Raw genomic sequence first — 18,401 nt, 5'->3', positions numbered from 1 at the left:
TTTTAGGGGTTTTGATACATTTGTTTTTCATTTTTGTTGATAAGTAGATAAAACATAGTTAATTTCTGGTCATTTTTGTCATGTAAGCCTATGAATTAAGGTGATACACATAAGCAGTGTCCCTGTTAACATAGTTTAAGATAGTATACTGGAGAGGAAAGAATGCCAGTGGAAATCAGGAGATAGACATTATGGTCACATCTTAAACAGTGATTATTTAATCATATGATTTAAAAATTTTTTTTTTAATTTTATAGAAAATTTTGTTTATTTATTAGAGAGAGAGCGAGAGCAGATGCAGTGGGGAAGGGCACAGGGAGAGGGAGAAGCAGACTCCCTGCTGAGCAGGGAGCCTGATGGCAGGGCTTGATCCCAGGACCCCAGGATCATGACCTGAGCTGAATGCAGACATTTAACCCAGGCGCCCCTAATGGCATGATTTTAAGTAATTTTGGTCGTGTATGTATTTTCCTACCTAAGATATAGGAATAGTATTGGCTTTAAGTTTTTGCCTACCTTATAAAATAAGAGAAGATATGTATAAAATGGAAGCCAGAGACATTATGTGACATATTTAAAGTCCTATAGTTTGAAAGTAGCAGTGAGGTTTTTAGCACAGGTCTTCTGACTTCAAGTCCAATATTCTCTCATCTGTATTACAGCTCTATCGGAGATATGGTGTACAGAGCAAAAGAACTATAGAACAAAAAGTATATATGCTGTATCAAACCATCTATTAGCTTTTGCCACGATATCATAGTCTTTTAAAAAAACAAAAACAAAACATACTTGTGGATTCCATTTTCTGTCCCAAATAAGTTAATGAAAGAGATTCAGATGGAATTTAAATGAACAAAAGAATATATTCTGAGATGGATAGATTACTGATAATAAGAGAGAAAATTATAGAGATAATACTAGAGGACTGGAAGAACTATGTCTTCCTAGATGATATTGGGATATAGGAAGACACAAACAGAAATGGAGATATTAGAAAATAAGAATATTGTTAGTTCAGTGGCTTTTTGTCTCCAAGCAAGCTTTTTTTCATCCTTAGGTAGAGAGATTTCTCTTAAGTTGATAATTGGTCTCAAGGATGGAGCTGACTTTGGACACACACACACACACACACACGTACACACCCCACCCCCATAGATTGTGAACATTAACATTTTATAGCAGTATGAATATTGGTCATAATGCATTATTTTTTCATGTAATTTATTCCTAGTGAGCTTAAGTGTACTCTATAGTCACATCAATTAGTGATCTGGCCTGCAAGATTTACATTTTCTACTTCAAGATTTGTCAAAATTCTTGGAATTTTCTGGAAAAAAAAATCCAGTAAATATAATTGTTTCAGCCTTTCTTTCATTTGAAACACTGTTCTTAATAGGGGATGTTGATCTTGCCCCTGAAAGAATTTTTTGATCTAATATGAATTAAACTGGATGAATGTGTACCTGTCAGGTTTCTTTTTTAATATTTGATTTACAAATGATGAAAAATGTAAAACTGAGTTCTCAGACCCACAGCAAAGAGACAATACTGATTTTTAAAAGAAGTAACAGTGGATGCCTCAGTTAAATGTCTGCCTCCAGCTCAGGACATGATCCCAGGGTCCCGGGATTGAGCCCCTCATTAGGCTCCCTGCTCAGCGGAGAGTCTGCTTCTCCCTCTCCCCCTGCCCTTCTGCGCGCACGCACTCTCAAATGAATAAAATCTTAAATAAATAAATAAATAAATAAATAAAAGAAGTAACAATAAATTCTGTATAAATCACTTGTTCTAATAAACTTCTACCAAATTTGCTTTCTGCTGTAATACAATCATTAAAAGTCTCATTTCTGACTTAAAAAAATATTTCCTCACAAGGAAATTATATCTTATAAAGGGGAGGTTTTTCAGAATTTTAGTTTTAATGGTAAGGTTGCTTCTATTAGAATTCTTAAAGCATCTCATAGATTGGATGTCCTTTACTACCTTTTCTTTGATTTATAATATCACTGATTAGGATTGGGCTGAGTACATATTAGAGTCTCAAATCTTTGTGGGTTGCTAGATACTGAGGGCCTTTAAAATCTTTAGACTTCGTAACATAGAAGAAAAGTTTGAATTGGAATTTTCTTTCTGTTTTGTTTTCCGTCAGAATTTCCTGATGATATTCAGTTAGGACTCGGGGATTTTCTTCTAGAGATCAGGCCGCCCGTTCTTTCCTTAGGAGTTTTTCAGAATCTTTTTTCCTTTGTGGTATGCACTTACTAGGCAGAGTAGCCACGGTATTCTAGTAAGAAAACCTATTGCCAAAACACCCACTACAGCAGAAAACTGACCTACTTAATGCTGACAAGTTGAAAAAACATCTATGGAATTGTACCAGCATTGGATCAACTTCTTCCTTCTCTTGTGGTGACTGGGATGGGGGTAGAGAAGAGGATAGGAAAGAATAGTGAACTGTTGTAGGGAAGTAAGTAATGTGGTAAGTGAATATTTAATTACCTGAAATTATTTGATTAAAAACTCTTCATCTGGTACAATTTGGAGGCCTCTAAAATGTAGCAGTTCTTCTTAAATCACTTCAAACTTAAAAAAAAAAAAAAGTCAGGGGGCACCTGTGTGGCTCAGTTGATTATGTGTCTGCCTTTGGCTCAGGTCATGATCTCAGGGTCCTGGGATCAAGCCCTGTGTTGGACTCCCTACTCAGCAGGGCATCTGCTTCTCCCTTTCCCTCTGCTCCTCCTCCTGTTTGTACTCTCTCCCCCTCTGTCTTTCAAATAAATAAATCTTTAAAAAATTGTTTTTTCAGTTTATTGTTTTATCAGTGTAGTACATTTTGGAATTTATAGATACTGAAACAAAAAAAGAATGTTTGGAATTTTTATTTGTAGCAGGTGACTAGGGGCCTTAACTTTATCAAACTCATTTTTTCCACTGTTATCCAATCTAATTTTCACTATTCTCAGTATCACTAGCATCTCAATTTTAGAGCTGTGTTGTCCAGTATAGAAGCCACTAGCATATGTGGCTACTTAAATTTAAATTAATTAAAAGTGAGTAAAATAAAAACACTAATTTTTCTCTCAAACTAGCCAGATTTCAGGTGCTTACTAGCCCAGTGTGGCTAGTGGCTACCATATCGGGTAGCACAGATACAGAACATTTTCATCATTGAAGAAAGTTCTGTTGGGTAGGATTGTTCTAAAGACTGCCTCTTTCTGTCATGCTTTCAGGGTTTCCCAACCTTGGCACTGTTGACATTTTGGACCAGATAATTTTTTGTTTTGGAGGCCTTGCAGGATGTTTTGCAGCATCCTTGGCCTCTAGTCACTAGATGCCAGTAACATTCACCCAGTTTTGGCAACCAAAAATATCTCCGGATATTGCCAAAAGTCCCCTGGAGAGCAAAATCAACCTTGTTTTGAGAACCACTGATCTACTTACATATATTAGTTCTGTATTCAGCTAGTTTTTGCTTCACAAAAAGCTTAGTGGCTTAAATAAATAATTTAATAGCTCACGACTCTGGATTATTAGTTTGACTTGGGCTGTATTAATCTCTGTGGTCTCTTGGTGGTTTGGCTGGGGCCAGATAGCCTTACTTATATATGTTGGCAAGCTTTTGGCCAGGGTAGGGTTGGGAAGTTTGTTCTCCATATGGCCTTTCTAGGAGGCAGACTCATTCAATTTTTGGCTTAAAGTTCTAAGAGTACAAGAGAGGACAAATTCCAATGTATAAGCACTTTTCCAGTCTCTGCTGTATTACATTTTCTAACATCCATTAGCCAAAGGAAATCACATGGCCAAGTCCAAATTCAAGAGGTAAAGAAATAGATTCCACCTCTCAGTAGGAAGAGTAGTAAAGTCATGTTATAAAGGAGTGTGCAAAAAGAATGAAGGAATTATTGTGGCTATTTTTGCAGAAAATTTACTGCTGTTATTTTTTGGACAACACAAGGACCTTATTGCCCTTTCATTACATTTATCATTTTCTCCTTGTTTGTTTTGCTTTTATCACTTCTTGGCCTTTTGGCTAAGATCAAGTGTTTGTTTTTGCTTTGTTTTTATTGTTTTAAATCCATAATTATTTAATTTCATTCACATATTTGCTCTTTTGAGTATTCTTGATTCTTTCCTATGTTATCATGCTTCCACCTGAGGTTATTTCCTTTCTTCATAGATAATTCCTTTTTTTTTTTTTTTAGTGTGAGTCTACTGGTAGTGAATGTTCTGTTTTTGTCTGAAAGCGTTTTTTATTTTGTCTTCATTTTTGAAGGCTTTTTTTTCTTTCTTTTTTTCTTTCTTTCCTTCCTTCCTTCCCTTCCTTCCTTCCTTCCTTCCTTCCTTCCTTCCTTCCTTCCTTCCTTCCTTCCTTCCTACATTCCTACCTTCCTACCTTCCTACCTTCCTTCCTTTTTTTAAAAAAAGATTTTAAAGATTTTATTTATTTATTTGACAGAGAGAGAGACGGCCAGAGAGAGGGAACACAAGCAGGGGGAGTGGGAGAGGAAGAAGCAGGCTCCCAGCGGAGGAGCCTGATGCGGGGCTTGATCCCATAACGCCGGAATCACGCCGAGCCGAAGGCAGATGCTTAATGACTGAGCCACCCAGGTGCCCCCCTTTCTTTCTTTTTTAAGATTTTATTTATTTGTCAGAGAGCACAAGTAGGCAGCGCGGCAGGCAGAGAGAGAGGGAGAAGCAGGCTCTCTGCTGAGCAGGGAGCCCGACTCGGGGCTCGGTCCCAGGACCCTGGGATCATGACCTGAGCTGAAGGCAGACACTTAACTGACTGAGCCACCCAGGCGCCCTAAGGATTTTTTTTTTCTTTAACAGTGACAAATTTTAATTCTTCCCACTTTCTCATTAAACTTTTTTTTTTTTAAAGACTTATATCTTTAAAAGAGAGAGAGAGCACAGAGGAAAAGGGAGAAGCCGACTTGCTGTTGAGCAGAGAGCCCAACACAGAGCTTAATCCTAGGATCCTGAGATCATGACCTGAGCTGAAGGCAGACTCTTAACCAACTGAGCCACCCAGGCACCTCTCTCATTAAACTCTTATTTTCATTCTCCTTTTCAGAGAATTTTATCCTAATGTAATATTTTTATGCTTAAACATGTTTTTAAAAAAATATTCCAGTATAGTTAGTATACAGTGTTATATTCATTTCAGTTGTACAATACAGTGATTCAACCGTCTATACAGTACTCAGTGCTTATCAAATAAGAGTACTCTTAACCCCCTTCATGTATTTCACCCATCCTCCCTTCTGGTAACCATCCATTTGTTTCTCTGTAGTTAAGAGTCTGTTTTTTTGTCTCTTTTCTTCTTTGTTGGTTTCTGCTGTTTCTTAAATTCTAAATATAAGTGAAATCATACGGTATTTGTTACTCTCTGACTGACTTATCTCTCTTAGCATTATAACCTGATGATAGGTAATGTTAAGCACCTTTTCATGTGTCTGTTGGCCATCTGTATATCTTTGGAGAAATGTCTGTTCATGTCTTCTGCCCATTTTTAAATTGGATTATTTGTTTTTTGGGTGTCAAGTTGTTTAAGTTCTTTATGTATTTTGGATACTAACCCTTTATCAGATATGTCATTTGCAAATATCTGTAGGTTGTCTATTAGTTTGTCGATTGTTTCTTTTGCTGTGTAGAAGTTTTTATTTTGATGTAGTCCCAGTAGTTTATTTTTAAAAAAATTTTTAAAAAGATTTTATTTATTTATTTGAGAGAACGAGCAAGTAAGCATGAGCAGGGGAGGATAGAGGGAGAAGCAGACTCCCTGCTGAGCAGGGCACCTGATGCAGGGCTCCATTCCAGGATCTTGGGATCATGACTAAGCCAAAGGCAGGTGCTTAACTGACTGAGCCACCCAAACTCCCTCCCCCCCAATAGTTTAGTTTTGCCTTTGTTTCCCTTGCCTCAGGAGACATATCCAAAAAAATGTTATGTCCAATGTCAGAGAAATTGCTGCCTGTGTTCTCTTCTAGGATTTTTATGGTTTCAGGTCTCACATTAGGTCCTTAATCCATTTTGAGTTTATTTTTGTGTATGATGTGAGAAAGTGGTCAAGTTTCATTCTTTTGCTTGTAGGTGTCCGGTTTTCCCAGTGCCATTTGTTGAAGAAAGAGACTGTCCTTCCCATTGGGTGTTTCCTGCTTTGTCAAAGATTAACTGATCATATAGTTGTGGGTTTATTTCTGGGTTTTCTGTTGTATTGATCTGTGTGTTTGCTTTTGTGCCAGTACCATACTGTTTTGATTTTTTAATATAACTTGAAGTCCAGAATTGTGATGCCTCCAGTTTTGTTCTTCCTTTTCAAGATTGCTTTGGCTATTCGGGGTCTTTTGTGGTTCCGTACAAATTTTAGGATTATTTGTTCTAGTTCTGTGAAAAATGCTTTTGGTATTTTGATAGGGATGGCATCAAATCTGTAGGTCACTTTGGGTAGTATGGCTTTTTTTTTTTTTTAAGATTTTATTTTTATAAATACACCCAATATTGGAGCTCCAACTCACAACCCCAAGATCAAGAGTCACATGCTCTACTGACTAAGCTAGCCAGGTACCCCAGATAATATGGCCATTTTAACACTATTTGTTCTTCTAATCCATGAGCATGGAATATCTTTTCCATTGCGTTGTGTCATCTTCAGTTTCTTTCATCAGTATATTATAATTTTCAGAGTACCAGTCTTTCACCTTCTCGGTTAAGTTTATTCCTAGGTATTTTATTATTATTGGTGTAATTTTAAATGGGACTGTTTTCTTTTTTTTTTTTTTTTTTTTTTAAAGATTTTATTTATTTATTCGACAGAGATAGAGACAGCCAGTGAGAGAGGGAACACAAGCAGGGGGAGTGGGAGAGGAAGAAGCAGGCTCATAGCGGAGGAGCCTGATGTGGGGCTCGATCCCATAACGCCAGGATCACGCCCTGAGCCGAAGGCAGACGCTTAACCGCTGTGCCACCCAGGCGCCCCTAAATGGGACTGTTTTCTTAACTTCTCTTTCTGCTGCTTCATTATTAGTGTATACAAATGCAAAGGACTTCTGTATAGTGATTTTCTATCCCATGACCTCACTGAATTCATTTATCAGTTCTAGTAGTTTTTTGGTGGAATCCTTAGGGGTTTCTATATATAGAATCATGTCATCTGCAAAGAGTGAAAGTTTTACTTCTTCCTTACCAAACTGGATGCCTTTTATTTCTTCTTCTTGTCTCATTGCTGTGGCTAGGACTTCCAATACCATGTTGAATAAAAGTGGTGAGAGTGGACATCCTTGTCTTGTTCTTGATCTTAAGGGAAAAGCTCTCAGTTTTTCACCATTGAGTCTGATGCCAGCTCTGGGTTTTTCCACATATGGCCTCTTATATGCTGAAGTATGTTCCCTCTAAACCTGCTTTGTTGAGGGTTTTTATCATGAATGGATGTTGTGCTTTGTCAGATGCTTTTTCTGAATCTGTTGAAATGATCATGTTTTTATCCTTTCTCTTGTTGATGTGATGTATCATGTTGATTGATTTGCAAATATTGAAACACCCTTGCATCCCAAGAATAAATCCCACTCGATCGTGATGAATTATTTTTTTCATGTATTGTTGGATTCAGTTGGATTTTTTTTCGTGTATTGTTGCATTTGCTAATATTTTGTTGAGAATTATTGTGTCTATATTCATGAGAGATATTGGCCTGCAGTTCTCTTTTTTTGTAGTGTCTTTATCTGATTTTGGTATCAGAGTAATGCTGGCTTCATAGAATGAATTTGGAAGCTTTCTGAAGGATATTTTTGTTGGGCATAGAATTCCAGCTTGGCAGTTATTTTCTTTCAGCATTTTAAATACATCCCATTGTCTTCTGACTCCACTTTTTGTTGCTGTTGTTTTTCTTAGTGAAGTGATGTCTGGTTTTCATCAGTTTTAAATAATTCTTCTAGGTGATTTTCTTTGTGTCTAAGCACCTTGAATTCCATAGACCCTTTTGAATCTGTAGCTTGATATCTTTTGTCAGATTTGGAATATATTTAAAATATTGTTTCTCTCCCACTCTTTCACTCACTCCTTCTGGGATTCTGGAGAGCTGTATGTTATATCTTTCTCTGCATCCTCTATGTCTCTCGTGTGCTTTTCTCTGTTCTCCACCTTTTTTCTCTTTTTGTGCTTCATGTGGATATTTTCTATTGACTGTTTTCTAGTTTAGTATCCAATCTGCTGTTACAAGCATCTGTTTTATTATTTTATATTTGTGTATTTTTTAGTCCAGAATTTCAGTTATTTTTTATTTGTTTATATAGATTTCTGTTCTCTGGTGAAATTCTCATCTTGTCATCTATTTTACCAAACATTTTAATCAGATTTTATTATTTATTTATTTATTTATTTATTTATTTCTTAAACGATTTTATCCATTTATTTGAGAGAGAGAGAGAGAGCACAAGTTGGGGGGGCAGAGGGAGAAGTAGAAAGACTCCCTGCTGAGCAGGGTGCTTGACATGGGGCTTGATCCCAGGACTCTGAGATCATGACCCAAGCCGAAGGCAGATGCTTAGACAACTGAGCCACCCGGGTGCCCCAAATCTCAGTTATTTTAAAGTCTGTGTCTGATAATTAAACTATCTGGATCCCCTTTTGGTCTTTTTTTATTGTCTGCTTTTTCTCTTGGCTTTCAGTTACTTGGTCCTGTCTCCTAGCATTCCTAGTAATTTTTAAAATGAATGTCAGACAATGTACATATAACAAATTATAGGTGGTCTGGATGATGATATTGTTCTCTAGAGAGGATTTAATTTTCTTATAGTGGTAGTTAAAAAGTAGAAGCAAATGACCTTGATTCAATACAGGCTTGAGATGACTTGAGGCTTTGTTTTAGACTTCTTAAGGGCTGGTTTAAGTCCAGTTTCCCCTTACTCTGAGAGTTTTGTCCTTCAGAGGTATCAAATGGAATCCTGGGGTATTTGCCAGAGCTTGTCCTTCTTGGCAGGCCCTGAACTGTAATTTTTCTTTTCCCAGCACTGTGAGCCTACCCAGAGTTCTGCTTACCTTTTTTTGTTTTAAAATAGGCACTTTTTTTTTTTTTTTTTTTTTTGCCTCTTGCTCCCCACACAGGTTAGGATTCAGTAAATACCCTAAGGGCAAATGCAGTACAGAACATCCAGCCTCATTTTTCTGTGGTTGCCTTTTCTGTGGAATTTCAACCCCTCAAATCCTGCCTGTCTTGATAAGACAGGAGCTCTGATTTCTGTCTTTGCAGCCCTGGGAGACTGTCAAAAGGTCTAGAATGCAGCTAGTTGCCTCAGGAGGAAAAAGTGATGGAGAATGGCAGGCTTAACTCTACATCTCCTTTTTTCTCTGGTATTTTGGCTTCTCTCATCCTGCCTGCTTTCTGTGTTTATTTTTGTTTGTTTGTTTTTAAATCCCATTTTTATAGTTTTTCTTGCCAGGGGAATTGGTCAGATGCACTCTACTGTATAATAATTTATAATGGATGTCTATTATTAAATAACTTATTGAATAATAACTTATAATAAAGCAATATTATAAATAATTTTAAGCATATATTAATCATTGCAGTGAACTTGACAGATTAGGATCCTGCCCTCATGCAGCTTTTATTCTTTCGGAGAAGTATTACCTACACCTTTATTTATATTGTGATAAACCGTAAAAGAGAAGTATAGGTTGTTACCTGCTTATTATAGAGATTTAGTTCAGGTGAGGGAGGTGGTGGTCAAGGACAGTTACTTTGACGAAGTGATATTTGAGCAGAGCTCTGAAGGATGAGTAGAATTAACTTAGGAAAAGTAAGATGTTGTTAAAACTATGGATTAAAGAGAACTTAGAGTGAAAAGGGGCATAGTGGATTTAAGGTATCAAAGAAAGCGAGTGTACTTGGACTGATAGGCAAGTGCAAAATTATGCTGAGCTCTTTATAAGCTTTACTAAGAATTTTCTTATGTTTTTTTTTCCCCGTTTTTTTCCAATTCTGATGTGATCACTGGTCTGACTCTAATTCTCTTTCTGTCCCTAGACAGAGTTATTTATTTTAGTTATTTACTCAGTACAAATATATTAGGTGTCTTTTGCAAACAAGCTTCTAAATGAGATACTGAGGTTGATTAAAGACAACATGGAACATTGGCTCTAGAGTCAGACAAACCTGAGTTAAAATGTTACCCTACTAATTAGCTATATAATTTTGCATCAGTTATTTAATATCTCTGAACCCGAATTTTCTCATGTGCTAAATACTAATGGAAGTGATAATAGAAGGATTAAATGAGCTAATTGATAAATTTGCTCAATAAATGGTGGCCCTTTTTACTATTAAACAACTATAAACCATGAATTCTACTCTCAAGTTGCCTAAATTCTATAGGGCATGACATACATCAATAGTTATAATATGTAAAAGGCAGTAAATGATAAAAGAAGTGAAAAAGCAGTGGAGGTACTACTTCCAGACTTGGATATTAGGACTATTTAAAGATGAATGTAACATGTGATAGACTTGGAGCTAGCCATTTTCAAAAGCAAATTTGATGTATCACTATCTTATTTATAAACTTTTACATTTTATCAAGCTAAACTACCACACTCCTGATTTCTCCCCTTGCAATATGCTGTAAAGCCATATGAAGCAGTTGGCTTCCTTTCTGACCTCATTTCCTATTCTCCCTTCACTTAGGAAGCTATAGCTTCATCATCATCGCCTTTCTGTTCCTCTGACACACTGGACATAGTTCTGCCTTGGGATTTGTGCACTTGGTGTTCCTTTGACCCAGAGTGCTTTCTCCCACCTGTCTACTTGAGTTTTCCCTCTCACTACCCAATACCTTCAGATCTGTCTGCCCAAATATGACCTAAATAGCAAAGACGGAATTACCTCTTTATTTAAAAGAATGTCCTATTTTTCGCCTGCCCCCTTAACACCATCACTTTCTTTCCTCTTACCCCGATTTTCTTCATATACAACATATTATATATTTGTTTCTTTATTATTTTTACAGCCTCCCCAAATACACCACCAGGAGGGTAGAGACTTTGGTTCATTCTGTCTTATCTCCATAGTCTAAAAGAGTACTTGTCCTGTAATTGCTTCTCAATACATAATTTGTTGAATAAATGAACATATGTTTTCTGGTTCAAATCACAATGTTTTTTATTTTTATTTTTTAAAAATATTTAAGAGAGAAAGAACAGGAGGTGGGGGTGGCAGAGGGAGAGAGAGTCTTAAGCAGACGCCTTACTGAGCATGGTGGCGCCTGACATGGGGCTCCGTCTCACCATCCTGAGATCATGACCTAAGCTGAAACCAAGAGTCGGGCGCTTAACCGACTGTGCCACCCAGGTGCCCCTCACAATTTTTATGAACTACGTTTAAAAAATCATTCTAGAACTAAATTAAGAAGCAGCACTTAGGTGTTTTTTTCTGATATAGGAAGAGGAAGTAGGTCTTTTGAGATAAATTTTTGGGTAAGATTTAGAAATGTGGATTGCTTGGTAGTTCAGGTAAGTGAGTTAATAACTGGGTAATATGCAATATACAAAGGGCAAACATGATTCCATTGACTACTTGATCCTGGAGAGAAGTCTTTTTGGCCTATTATAAGTACTTCTTTGGATCTGGCCACTTTTTTTTTTTTTTTAAATAGAGTTTACTTTTAAGAGCACTTCTACGTTCATGGCAGACTTAAGCAGAAAGTACAGAGTTCATATAGTCCCTCTGCCCCCACATATGCACAACCTCCCTGACTATTAACATTAGACACTGGAGTGGTACATTTGTTACGTCGATGAACTTATGGTGACATATCATTAATACCCAAAGTCCATAGTTTTCGTTAGGGTTCACTCTTTGTGTTACGTATTCTGTAAGTTTTGACAAATACATAATGACCATACTGTCTGTAAAATTACAATGTTATACAGAATAGCTTCAGTGTCCTAAAAGCTGTGTTCTGCCTATATGTCCCTCGAAACCCTCTACCCCTTGGCAACCAGCCACTGGCAATGTTTTTACTGTCTCCAAAGTTTTGCTTTTTCCTGAATACCATAGAGTGGGAATCATACAAGATGTAGCCTTTTCTCTTAGACTCATTTAAGTTTTCCCTGTGTCTTTTCTTGGTTTGGTAGCTCATTTCTTTTTAGTGCTGAATATTATTCCATTTTCTGGATATATCACAGTTTATTCATTTACCTACTGAAGGACTTCTTGGTTGCTTCCAAGTTTTGGAAATTATGAATTAAGCTGTTATAAACAACCATGTGCAGGTTTTGTGTGGATGTAAGTGTTCAGCTCCTTTGGATAAATACCAAGGAAGAGGATTGCTAGATCATATGGTAAGAGTATGTTTAGTTTTTAAGGAACTGCCAAACTGTCTTCCAAAGTGGCTGTACCATTTTGCATTCCCACCAAGAATAAATGAAAGTTACTGTTGCTCCAAATCCTTGCCAGAATTTGGTGTTGTCAGTGTTCTGGATTTTGGGCATTCTAATAATAGGTGTGTAGTGTTATCTCATTGTCGTAATTTGTAGTTCCTGAATGACATTTGATGTTGAACATCATTTTAAATGTTGATTTGCCACCTGTATATCTTTGTTGAGATGTCTGTCAAGTCTTTGCCCACTTTTAAATCAAATTGTTTTCTTATTGCTAAGTGTTAAGAGTTCTTTGTATATTTTGGATAATAGTCCGTTATCAGATATGTCTTTTGCAAGTATTTTCTCCCAATCTGTGGCTTGTCTTCTCATTCTCTTGACAGTGTCTTTTTTTATAATAATATTTTTTTATTATATTATGTTAGTCACCATACAGTACATCCCTGGTTTTTGATGTAAAGTTCGATGATTCATTAGTTGCGTATAACACCCAGTGCACCATGCAATACGTGCCCTCCTTACTACCCATCACCAGCCTATCCCATTCCCCCACCCCCTCCCCTCTGAAGCCCTCAGTTTGTTTCCCAGAGTCCATAGCCTGTCATGCTTCATTCCCCCTTCTGATTAACCCCCTTTCTTTATCTCTTTCTTCTCCTACCGATCTTCCTAGTTCTTATGTTCCATAGATGAGAGAAACCACATAATTGTCTTTCTCTGCTTGACTTATTTCACTTAGCATTATCTCCTCCAGTGCCGTCCATGTCGCAGCAAATGTTGAGAAATCATTCTTTTTGATAGCTGAGTAATATTCCATTGTATATATGGACCACATCTTCTTAATCCAGTCATCTGTTGAAGGGCATCTCGGCTCCTTCCACGATTTAGCTATTGTGGACAATGCTGCTCTGAACATTGGGGTGCATATGGCCCTTCTCTTCACTAAGTCTGTATCTTTGGGGTAAATACCCAGTAGTGCAATGGCTGGATCATAGGGTAGCTCAATTTTTAACTTTTTAAGGGACCTCCACACTGTTTTCCAGAGTGGCTGTACCAACTTGCATTCCCACCAACAATGTAGGAGGGATCCCCTTTCTCCACATCCTCTCCAACAATTGTTGTTTCTTGCCTTGTCAATTTTTGCCATTCTAACTGGCATAAGGTGGTATCTTAGTGTGGTTTTGATTTTAATTTCTCTGATGGCTAATGATTTTGAACATTTTTTCATGTGTTAGCCATTTGTATGTCTTCATTGGAAAAGTGTCTGTTCATATCTTCTGCCCATTTTATGATTTGTTTATTTGTTTCTTGTGTATTGAGTTTGAGAAATTCTTTGTAGATCTTGGATACCAGTCTTTTATCTGTAGCGTCATTTGCAAATATATTTTCCCATTCCGTGGGCTGCCTCTTAGTTTTTTTGACTGTTTCCTTGCCTGTGCAGAAGCTTTTTATCTTGATGAAGTCCCACAAGTTCATTTTATCTTTTGTTTCTCTTGCCTCTGGAGATGTATCATGAAAAATGTTGCTGTGGCCGATGTCGGAGAGGTTGCTGCCTATGCTGTCCTCTAGGATTTTGATGGATTCCTGTCTCACATTGAGGTCTTTCATCCATTTGGAGTTTATTTTTGTGTATGGTATGAGAGAGTGGTCAAGTTTCATTCTTTTGCATGTAGCTGAATCTTGACAGTGTCTTAGGCTGAGCAGAAGTTTTTAATTTTAAGGAAGTCCAGCTTCTCCATTATTTCTTTCACAGATCACGCCTTTTGTCTTGCATTTAAAAAGTCATTATTATACCCTAAGTGATCTAGGTTTTTTCCTGTTATCTTCTAGTAGTTTCATAGTTTTGCATTTTATATTTAGGTCTGTGATCCATTTTGAGTTAATTTTTAGAGAAGGGTGTAAAGTCTATGTCTAAATTCTTTTTTTTTCCTAGTTCTAGTACCATTTGTTAAAAAGACTGTATTTTCTGCATTGTCTCACTTTTGCTGTTTTATATGAAAGATCAGTTAACTGTATGTGGGCTTAACATTTTATTTTTATTACTTTTAAATATTTTTATTTGAGTATAGTTGACACGGCCTTTAAATTTTTGAATGAGTTTGTCATATCCACAAAGTAATTTGCTGGGATTTTGATTGGAATTGTACTGAATCTATAGCTCAAGTAGCTCAATTGATATCTTGGCAATCTTCCCATCCGTGAACACGGAATATTTCTACATTAATTTAGCTTATCTTTAATATCGTTCATCAGAGTTTTATAATTTTCCTTATATAGATGTTATACATATTTTGGTAAATTGCGCTAAATTATACCTAAGTGTCTAATTTTTTCAGGTGCTCATATAAATGTATTGTTTTAAATTTCAAATTTCACTTGTTCATTGCTGGTTTATAGGAAATTGATTGACTTTTGTGTATTAACCTTGTATCTTGCAACTTTGCTGTAATTGCTTATTAGTTCCATAAGTTCTTTTTTTTTTTATTCTTTTGGATTTTCTGCTTATGCAACCATGTCATCTGTGAACAAAGACAGTTTTATTTCTTCCTTCCCAGTATGTATACATTTTATTTCCTTTTCTTGTCTTTTTTCATTAGCCTGGACTTCCAATATAATGTTAAAAAGGAGTGGTAAGAGGAGACATCTTTGCGAAGTTCTTGATCTTGTCAGGAAGTCTTCTAGGTTCTCACCATTAAGTATGATGTTAGCTCTAGGTTTTTGTGGATTGAGGATATTCCCCTCTATTCCTAGTTTGCTGAAGAGTTTTTATCATGAATGAATTTGGATTTTGTCAGATGCTTTTTCTGTATCGATATGATCATGTGATGTTTCTTTTTTAACTTGTTAATGTAATGGATTACATTAAATGATTTTTGAATGTTGAATCAGCCTTACATACCTAAGGTAAATCCCACTTGGTTGTGGTGTATAATTTTATTTTATACATTGTTGGTTTCAGTTTGCTAATATTTTTCATCACATTTTTGTTAATAATTGGCTCCCTCATGGCATGCTGATCAAATACTCAGTTAAAGCTTTGAAAAATAATATTTGTGTTGGAAGACCGGTTTTTTTCCTCTATAGTCTGAATTGGCTGAATCTACGAGATAGAATTTAAAGTACATTATATAAAGATTTTTTGAGAATCAATTTAATGTGCACAGGTAATGGCACAAACTATCTGAGTTATAATCCCAGCTTTCCCATTTGTACACTGTGTAACCTTGAGCCAGTTATTTAACCTGTCCACGTCTTGGTTTCTTCATCTATAAAATGGGGGTAATGGTGTTACTTACCACATAGGGTTTTTATGAAGTATAAAAGAAGTAATATACATTAAGTCTCATAAAACAATAGCTGGCACTTAGTAGTAAGAGCTGATTAAATGTTACCTGCGATTATTATACAGTTCTGCACTTAGATTCAGACAAACTCAGTTGTTTAAGATGTGAGTGATATGACTTAGCACAACTGAGAAAGATTAGGTATCATAGTCTTTTGTGGATTGTAAACTCAGGAGTGATAGTGTGATTTGGATAGGATAATGGTTAATGTAGTTTAAGGGTCTTAAAGAGGGGGTATGAGCCTTGATACTGCATGTACCATTTCCCACTAAATTAGTTTGTAGAAAAATTAAAATTTAATATTTCTGAGTTTGCCAGAGTCTAGGAGAAATATTCAATTACTTACAAAGTAGAAGAGCTGGATTGAGGAAACCAACCAAAACATTCCTGGATTTTGGCATAAGATCCTGTGAAAGAAGGAGGGAAAAAGTTTCATGCTTTTCTTTCTGATGGCCTGTCCCTGACCTGTAGACACAGGGTTAGCACTAAGTGGAAAATTTGGCTGCTTTTCTCTTCTAGTGACTTTCAAACTTAAAAAAGTTATTTATATAAAAGAAAGGCTTCCTTTCTCACACCTAAACTGAACACCCTAATAGTGCAAACTGTGTTCCTTCCCTGATGTTTAACACCTTTATCTTATTGAATTTTCTCCATAACTTTTACCTTTTAACTAATGATATACTTTACTTATTAGAATTAAAGTCCCACAAAAGTTTTTCACTGAAGCACCTAGAACATTGCCTGGGACAACATAGATACTCAGTAAATACTAGCTTGAGTGAGCTGAATGAACAGAATCTCAGGCTTCAGTTCACTATATTATACCAATATGACCATAGCAGCTTTAAGTGAAGCCAGGGCTGGGACTTGGAGTTCTCTCCATTCGTTCCTGTCCCCTTACACCCTGTGGAATCTCTGTAAGTATCACAGTTTGAAAACCATTTTACAGGTAATGATCTATGTAAGATTGCTCAAGTAGGGTTCACCCATTTTCTTTTATCTTTCTTTCACTATCTAGAAACAGTAATTCCCAGAAAACAGCTGGGCCTGAGTGGGGTGATGATGGATACCTGGAGTTGGCTGCAGAAAGGCTCACTTCTTATGGGAAATATACTTCCTAAACTGTTGAGCTCTATTATTACAAGCTCTGGTTGAGAGAGAATGTCTGGTAGCAATGTATATTGCCATCAATTCAGAATATCAGAGAACATTATCATGCTGATGTTTTAGATACTTAAAATCAGAAAATATAATAAAGATGAAGATAAAATCTAAAATATAAACAGAAAACATATGAACCTGTGTTTCAAATGAATAATGTAACCATGCTGAAGAGAACCCAGGTGACTTTGGGGCATAGTATATATTTTCAAACTCAAGATAAAAAGAACTATAAACAAATAAGGAACCCTAGTTTGTAGGCTGTTTTTTGTTTTGTTTTGTTTTTGGCGATGGTATAATTTGGCAATTTTAAAACCTTTTTTTTTATAACTACTTTCTATTTTAAGATTGAGTAAATAACTTAGTGGGGGAGAAGGGAAGGTTCTTCCTTAAAATTGCATATAAATGTAGAACTGTTGAAATTGGAAAATGACCAGAACAATTTAAATACTATTTTCACACAAAAATAATTTGCAGGTACCAAACTATTGGTTGAAAGGTTGATGAGGAATGTGATATTTACCTAGCCTCAAGATAATTCCTTACAAAATATTAACTTATTACAAAGAGAAAAACAGTAACTTCACAGTGGAGAAACTTGTTAGGATGCCCTTTAACCAAGTGGTCAAAGTTAGCATCACTTTGATAATAGAACACACTAACCTCTTGCAGCTTTTGATATGTGCAAAGGACCCAATGTTACTTTGTGACATTCCTACAAAAAATGCACCGCCTGAATTTAAACATGAGAGACCATCAGACAAAGGTAAATTGAAGGATGTTCTACAAAATAATTGGTCTGTATTCTTCAAAAATATTAGTCTTAAAAGATGTAGACTGAGGAACTGTTCCTTATGATAGGATTCTAAGGAGACATTACCACTAAATGCAGTGCATGATCCTGAATTGGATTTTGGACTGGGGAAAGCAATAGTTTTAAAGGACATTTTTAAGTCAGTTAGTGGTATTTGAATATGAACTCTATGTAACAGAAATTTTAACATTGATACAATACTGATTTGGTTAGCTGTACTGTAGTTATCTATCTGTCTTCCTAGGAAGATAATGGAGACATTGAGTGCTGAAATGGTACAATGTCTGCAACTTACTCACATGGTTCAGAAAAAAAGGTGTGAATGAGAGAATGACAAAGTAAATGGGGTAAAATGTAAATACTTGGTGGTATTTGCAAGTTATATAAGGATAAAAAAGTTACCTAAAAATTCATAAGTTACAGTCATCTTTTCATATATGGGAGTTGTGATGGAACAACTTGATTTTATCAGTTATTTATAGAATCATAAAAAAGTACAAAAATATTCTCATCACTTAGAGAAAGTAAAGTAGTGAAGGAAATGCTGATTAAATCGAAAAATTCCAAACTGTTAAGATACAGAGCAGAAGGACCTGAATTTTTGTTTGGAGTTCTGTCATGACCAAGTAACCTCATTGAGCACCTTGTTGTCCTATATTCATTTCCTTTGACATGTGTACAGTAGGTTTATTAAGGACTTCCTAAACATT

At 36.1% G+C, this 18,401-nt stretch overlaps 1 protein-coding gene across 16 annotated transcripts in view; it reads left to right on the top strand.

Annotated features, from left to right (window-relative positions):
• NUMB (NUMB endocytic adaptor protein) overlaps positions 1-18,401 on the top strand; it is a 184,063-nt gene that overhangs the window by 64,614 nt on the left and 101,048 nt on the right. For 2 of the 16 annotated variants that reach the window (XM_087856106.1, XM_087856102.1), the window contains exon 3: positions 4,457-4,608. The exons of the other annotated variants lie outside the window; for them this stretch is intronic. The gene's annotated coding sequence lies outside the window, so the exon portion shown is untranslated. The remainder of the gene's footprint in view (positions 1-4,456; positions 4,609-18,401) is intronic. 16 annotated transcript variants of the gene reach the window in all.

The sequence above is a fragment of the Ursus americanus genome, chromosome 26 (assembly GCF_024610735.1).
Source record: "Ursus americanus isolate L20-20 chromosome 26, mUrsAme1.1.p, whole genome shotgun sequence".
Classification (NCBI taxonomy): Eukaryota; Metazoa; Chordata; class Mammalia; order Carnivora; family Ursidae; genus Ursus; species Ursus americanus.
This window is presented reverse-complemented; position numbering and strand designations above follow the sequence as displayed.